The following is an 8,005-nucleotide window of genomic DNA, read 5'->3' as shown; positions in this document are numbered from 1 at the left end:
ATGTAAATGATTCTATTCACCCTGCCAGCACACAATCCGCACCTGATGCAAAAACCTAGTCATTTTCTCTATAAATAAGTCGACTCCAATCATTGAGAAAAGAGGAAAAACCTTATTGTTACTTTGCAGAAAAACATCTAAAAAACACCACCTAAAGCTCTATTCCTAAATTTGTTGAGTTTTCATATTGAATCTCAACAACTTCGAGCTAAAACTCAGATTACCGTCAACAACGTCCATAACTAAGTCCCGAGCAAAAAGAAAAGGAGAGTTGAGGGGAAGCTGAACACGCGTAAAGACGACTCACCTGGCTATTTCTCTTCACCGTGTTCAAGCTGGTAGATTCTTGCCTCTTTATTCTTTTATCCTGATCTATCTTGTGCATCCAAATACATATATATGACTCACCGTGAACATTGGAAATCAAGGTTCCAAAGCTTTAATTTGTGCATTGTTTAGCGGTTGGTGTGTACCGCTTGTTTGTTTTCCCGCACCCTATTTTCGCTTGAAAAATTAATTGTTATGTTGGGGCTGGTTGAGAATGGGATTCTCGTTCGAGAGCAGCGTTCATGGTGATTTGAAATGTAGAACGATTGTTTGAATTTACGGTTTACATGTGAGTCGGATTGAGGTTGTTAACTTGGGCGAGATTTGTAGAAGTTAGTTTAGAGAGGAGACCGAGAACGACGTTTGGAGAGGGAGAGAGAAGGAGGTTTTGAGTGATTTTCTTCCGTTTTAAATCTATTTTATCTTGTTGTTAAAAGTGGGTTTAAAGGTCATTGATGATGACACTTTCTTCACTGCCCGAGATATGCTTTCTCTTTGGTTCCCCCACCTGCATTAATGGTGCTCCACCTTGGGAATCTCAATGGTTGTTGGAACCAGAAGAGTCTTTTCTCTTCGTTACTCTGCAGAATTTTGGAGGGTTCGATTTGGACCCGATCCAAGTTTCGGTTGGTCCGAAGAGGAGTGTGCCTATATGGGCCTTTGGATTACTTGGCCCACTCCCTTTCCTTACTGTTGTGCGCCCCATTTGGGCTTCGATGGCCTTAAAGGCCCACCTCCGTCTCTTAATTACAGTTTTTTACTTTTATTTTCTTTGGTTAATATGGACCTAATTAAGGTTTTTATCTAATTTAAAACTTGATTCTTGTTATTAATTAGCATTCTATTAGCTTAGTTACATAATTTTAATTAATTAATATGTGGTATTATAATTACTTGACATTTAAATTAATTAATATGTGGTACCATTATTACTCATTATTTAACATAATTATATAATTTTGATTAACATGTGACATTATCAACACTTATTCCATAATATAAAATTATTCACTATAGAGATTTGAATGAATTATTGCTTACGCTTGGTTATTCATGTGTACAAGTGCGTTACAATCATGATAAACTATTTCAATTTCATCGATTCAAAACCATTCAAACCAATTTCAAAAATAAATCACATATTTCTCGATTCAATGTCGAGCACATTTCCAAATACCTTTGTAAGTCGATTGCTTTTAAGCATCACCATCAACCTCACATAGCTTACTCTTTGGCTTTCTTACAATGAGACCTATTCGATTTTAATTAATCGAGTAGATGATTGTTACACTAATTATAATCTAATTCATCAACAAACACAAATTTAAAACCTCGATCCAATGTCGAGTATTTTTATTTAAAATTAATTAAAACATCTAAATATGATTAAATACCATTTCATTTAGAAACGGAAAGGGAGATGGTTTTGAGTCTTCAACTCCTCTCTTCGATTGTTTGAATACGAGTTCTCTTACTCGGCTAGTCGAAACAATTGGCATTTCTATCCGCCTAAACCTAATTAAATCGAATCATTTTTATAAGAAATGAAAAGGGAGATGGTTTTAAGTCTTCAACTCCTCTCCTCGATTATTTGAATACGAGTTCCCTTACTTGGTTAGTCAAACAATTATCATCTCTCCTAAAAAACTTCTAAACACGATTAAATCAATCATTTTCATAATAAACTGAACGAAAAGGGAGATGGTCTTGAGCCTTCGATTCCTCTCCTCAAATACTTGGATATGAGTTGCCTTACTCAGTCATTCAAGTATTTGTCGTTTATTCTAAAATACATCAACCATACACAAACTTATTTTCATAATCACTTAGATGAAAAAGAAAGTGGTCTAAAGCCTTCTATTCCCTTTCTCGAATATTAGGATACGAGTTACCTTACTCGATTATCCGAGTATTTGTCATCCATTCAAAACACCTTAACTATTATCAAATCCTTTTACAATTAAGGATGAAAAGGGAGATGGTCTAGAGCCTTCAATTCCTCTCCTCGACTATGAGGATACAAGTTGCCTTACTCAAATATCTGAGTAATCGTCATCCAACAAAAATATCTTAACACATCAAATCAATCTTTCCTCGCCCACATGCGATCGAAATCAATTAAACGAACATCAACATATTAACTCAACTTATCACCCCCGTGTGATCAGAACTCTTCTTAGAAAGAACATTGTTTAATCCCTTCTAACGCGCACAACAAACTAGTGCTTAAGCCTCCGTCGAGAGTAAACAAGCCAACGTTTAGCCTTTAGAACGCGATCTAAATAACTGTTCCCTAAAAGACACCAACAAATCGTAATTTCCCGAACTACGAATGCTCTGATTTCTTTATTGCACTATAAGGATACGCAGGCATGTGATTGATAGATCTTCACGAGCACACTAATAAAAAACCTCCATTTTCCCTCTTTCTGTGGTTTCCATCCATCTCTTTTCAATATTTTTATCACTCGAAGAAAGCAAACAAGATAAGCTAACATTCAAATCGCAAATTAAACTAAAAGATTCCCTTTGAGTACAACAGACGTGGGGGGTGCTAATACCTTCCCATTACATAATCGACTCCCGAACCCGAATATGGTTGCGACGACCATTATTATGTTTTTCAAAGGTTTTATCGATATTTTCCTATTCCTTCATTGGAATAAATAAAGTTCGGTGGCGACTCTGTTAGAACTATTTTTTCCGCCACTATTGTAACAACCCAATTTTAGTAGTTAATTACTATATTATTATTATTATATTTTATTTTATTTATTTGGAGTGTTAATTAATTGGTTGTTAGATAGTATAATAATTGATTATATTAATTAATTTGGTGTGTTAATTAATTATTTAGTTGATATGAGATATAATAAATAATGGAATTAATTAACTTGACGTGTATATTGAGTTGGTTTAATTTATTTGAATTAAATAGAGATATTTAAATATCAGGTCTTATTGGGCCTATTAATTAAATTAGAGGTATCATTCCTTAAGCTCAAATAGAATACTAGTATATAAGAGGTGAGGAGAGTGAGAATTAGGATTCATTTGATCATTTGACAACAATAGAGAAAGAGAAGAGGAAAAGTAAGGAGAAGAGGGGAAGAACAAGAGAGGAGCTAGGGTTTCCAGAAAATTGAAGAGGTAAGGGGGGAATCCTTATTATTATGGGTTAGTATGATTGGGTCAATGGGTAGAAGTATGTTGAGGTTAAAACCCTAATTTTCATAGTTTTGGAATTGGTAGGTTTTGATGAGTATTCTTGATTTGTGGTGGTTAATTGTGTAAAAACTGTAAATTAACCTTATATAATTAGAGTATTGTATGAGTTATAATTTTCTAATAGTTTGACTTTTTACGGAATCGAAATCGGAGGTCCGAAAGTCCTCCAACGATGAAAAACGTAGAAAATTCTGCATTCTGTTTTTGTGTTAACCGGTTACTCACCGAGCGTTAATCGGTTACTTGCTTAAAAATATGTGATTCTGTTTTTGTGTTAACCGGTTACCCACCGGGCGTTAACCAGTTACTTGCTTGAAAATCTGCACAGGAAATTGATTTTGTTTTGCGTTAACCGGTTACCCACCGAGCGTTAACCGGTTACTTGCTGTGAAAAACGAAAAATTGAGAATTTAAAAGTTGTATTCAATTTGGAATGAAATCTAAGTGTGCGTAGTTGATAATTAGCCTATATTTGTGAATGATATATTGTTATGAATGTGTATATGTACCATTGGTGGATAATTCATAGAGTTGAATTATGGTGATATGTGGAATGTTAAGATGGTAGAGATGATCTTAATTGCATATGTATTGGTATTTGTACATTTATTCATGGCATGGTCGGCTTCATATTGGAAGCGGTGAAACTGTGGGTTCACATAGACGTTGATCCTTAATTGGAAATAGGTGTAGCATACGTTGATCCTTAATTGGAAATAGGCGTAGTAGACGTTGATCCTTAAATGGAAATAGACGTAGTGGCTTGGATTCAAGATATGGAATCAGAAAGCGGTGAAACTGTGGGTTCACATAGACGTTGATCCTTAATTGGAAATAGGCGTAGCATACGTTGATCCTTAATTGGAAATAGGCGTAGTAGACGTTGATCCTTAATTGGAAATAGACGTAATGGCTTTGATCTTGTCCGGATCGGAAGCGTGGCTTGGATTCTAGATATTGAATCGGAAAGCGGTGAAACATTGGGTTCACATTGAGGTACCGCATGCATAGAGTCACATGTCTTGCATTGAGTCACATTAGAGTTATGTGATCATCGAGTGTATGCATTGTTGTGATTGTGATGTGTGTATGAGATATGGTAATTGAGTTTGGTGATGTTTGGATACATAACTTGGCAAATTATGTGATTATGTGATAATTGTAGTTATGTGTATTTTTGGGAATATAGTATTAGATTTTAATATTGTACTCCTTGAGTTTTGATGGATGTTTGAAACATGTGAAATAAATGTTGATTAATATTATTTACATGGTTATACGAAGTGTGATGAATTCCTTTAATTGTTGATTTAATCATTGTGCCTTATTATACTTCTTCATAATGGTTTGAATTCTCACCCTTTTTGTTTGAATGTTACCTTTACATGGGTATCGTGCAGATACTCAGGAGTAGTATCGCTGAAGTAAGTGGAAGGTAGCTCATTCGAGATTTAGCCGGAGAGCTTCCGTATTCTAGTTTGGAGACTAAGTAGTGAGTCAATGCTCTGGTCATGTAACACGGGGTAGATTAGTAGTATTGAACTCATATCTTATTTGGATAAGTATTATGTTATTACTTGTGAACATGTTTGATTGCAATTGCTGTTTGAGGTGCCATAGTGCCAAATATTCTGGATATGGTTTTATTTTATCTTGAGGAGATTATTGAGAGATGATCATGGTATGGGACATGGATCATTTTATGAAATGCACGAGTATTCATTATTTTCCGCTGTGAACACATATTCCTGAATATTCATGATAATTGAGATGTATTATTTTAAATGACCAGGTGTATTGTATATTAATGATGAATGATGTTTGGTTTTTGAAAGCTTTTAGTTTTGAAAACATCGATGTGACACCCTTTTGTTTATATGCGTGTTTATTTACTCTGATTATATGTTAAGAATTCTGGGGGAGAAAAAGGGGTGTTACATTAGTGGTATCAGAGCAGGTTGGTCCGTCCGGCCAGGTTGTTTAATTATGTTTGTTCCCTAGTATGCGACATGTGTGTGAGAACACTGTCGATGCTTATTTTATTTTCCATTGGCAGGTTGGGAATGAAATAAGTGGGGGAGAAGCGTCTGCTTATCTTGGATGTTCCAATTGTATCGAGCTTGGACATTATGTTGTTGCATGCAAGAGTGCAGTGTTGGCTAGTTAACCTGTTTTGAGAATGTTGTGCTTTTCCTGAACCCGAAGAGAGGTCGGATTCGAGGATGGAGTTGATTAGAAGTTAATCGGGTGTATATCAACTGTTTTGAGAAGATGGTTATTTTCCTGAGGTTGGCACTAAGGAAGATTGGTTTGTGTCTGCTAAGCAAGTTGATGAATCGGTGCAAGATGGTGCCGAGTTGTTTATGTTGTTGGCAACTTTGGATATTCGTGAGAAGATGACGATTGAAGAATTGCCAATAGTTTGTGAGTTTGCGGAGGTATTTCCTGAAGAGATAAGCGATTTACCGCCGGAACGTGAGGTTGAGATTCGAAGTTTCCTTGGTTTGGCTGGTTATTATAGGAAGTTCATTGAAGGATTTTCTAAGTTGTCGTTACCGTTGACGCAGTTGACTAGGAAAGGTCAAGCTTTCATTTGGACTTTGCAGTGTGAAGCGAATTTTCAAGAGCTTAAGAGAAGATTGACTACGACTCCTATTTGATTTTACCGGATACGTTAGAAACTTTCGTGGTGTATTGTGATGCTTCTTTGTTGGGTTTAGGAGGTGTTTTGATGCAAAAAGGGCAAGTGGTAGCTTATGCTTCAAGGCAACTTAAAGTTCATGAGAGGAATTATCCGACGCATGATTTAGAGTTGGCCGCCGTTGTGTTTGTGTTGAAGCTTTGGAGACATTATTTGTTTGGATCGCGATTTGATGTGTTTAGTGATCACAAGAGCTTGAAGTACTTGTTCGATCAGAAAGAATTGAATATGAGGCAAAGGAGATGGTTGGAATTCTTGAAAGATTATGATTTTGGTTTGAATTATCATCCTGGAAAGGCGAATGTTGTAGCCGATGCATTGAGTAGGAAGTCATTGCACATGTCTATGTTGATGATTCGAGAGTTTGAATTGTTGGAGCAATTTAGAGATTTGAGTTTGGTTTGTGAAGCGACGCCTTCGTGTGTTAAGCTTGGTATGTTGAAGCTTACGTGTGGCATTATTAACGAGATTAGAGAAGGTCAGAAGTCAGATTTGAAATTAGTCAATGTTATGACATTGATTAATCAAGGCAAAAGTGGTGACTTTCGGATTGATGAGAATGGTATCATGAGGTGTCGTGATCGAGTTTGTGTTCCGGATGTTGCGAATTTGAGAAATAGGATCCTTGAGGAAGGGCATAGAAGTGGTTTGAGTATTCACCCTGGTGCTACTAAAATGTATCAAGACTTGAGGAAGATATTTTGGTGGCAAGGTATGAAGAAGGATGTAGCGGAATTTGTGTATTCATGTTTGACTTGTCAAAAGTCAAAGATTAAACATCAAAAGCCATCTGGTTTGATGCAACCGTTATCTATTCCCGAGTGGAAGTGGGATAGTATCTCTATGGATTTTGTTTCGGGTTTGCCGGGAACATTGAGTAATTGTGAGGCGATTTGGGTCGTTGTGGACAGGTTGACGAAATATGCTAATTTTATTCCGATAAGGATGGATTATTCGATGGAGAGACTTGCTAAGTTGTACATCGAGAGGATTGTATGTTTGCATGGTATTCCGTCGAGCATTGTTTCAGATAGAGATCCGAGGTTCACTTCGAGATTTTGGGAAGGTTTGCAAAGTGCTTTGGGTACGAAGTTGCGTTTGAGTTCGGCATATCATCCGCAAACTGATGGTCAAACGGAGAGGACTATTAAGTCACTTGAAGATCTTTTGAGGTCTTGTGTTTTGGAACAAGGAGGAAATTGGGATAGTTTCTTGCCTTTGATCGAGTTTACGTATAACAACAGTTTCCATTCGAGTATTGGAATGGCACCTTTTGAGGCTCTTTATGGTAGAAGGTGTAGAACTCCTTTATGTTGGTACGAATCGGGAGAGAGTGTTGTGATTGGACCCGAGTTGATTCAAGAGACTACGGATAAGATTAAGATGATTAAAGAGAAGATGAAGGCTTCTCAGAGTCGTCAAAAGAGTTACCATGATAAGAAGAGGAAAGCTCTTGAGTTTGAGAAAGATGAGCATGTGTTTCTTCGAGTTACGCCAATAACGGGTGTGGGTAGAGCTTTGAAGTCGCGTAAGTTGACGCCGCGTTTCATTGGTCCTTATCAGATTTCTGAGAAGATAGGTGAAGTGGCATATCGAATTGCATTACCACCGTCACTTTCTAATCTTCATGATGTGTTCCATGTGTCTCAATTGAGGAGGTACATTGCGGATCCATCACATGTTGTTCCATTAGATGATGTTCAAGTGCGGGATAATTTGACGATTGATACATCACCTATGCGAATTGAA

The sequence above is a fragment of the Lathyrus oleraceus genome, chromosome 3, assembly GCF_024323335.1.
Source record: "Lathyrus oleraceus cultivar Zhongwan6 chromosome 3, CAAS_Psat_ZW6_1.0, whole genome shotgun sequence".
Taxonomy (NCBI): Eukaryota; Viridiplantae; Streptophyta; class Magnoliopsida; order Fabales; family Fabaceae; genus Lathyrus; species Lathyrus oleraceus.
The sequence above is the reverse complement of the archived record's forward strand: the minus strand, read 5'-3'. Positions refer to the sequence as shown.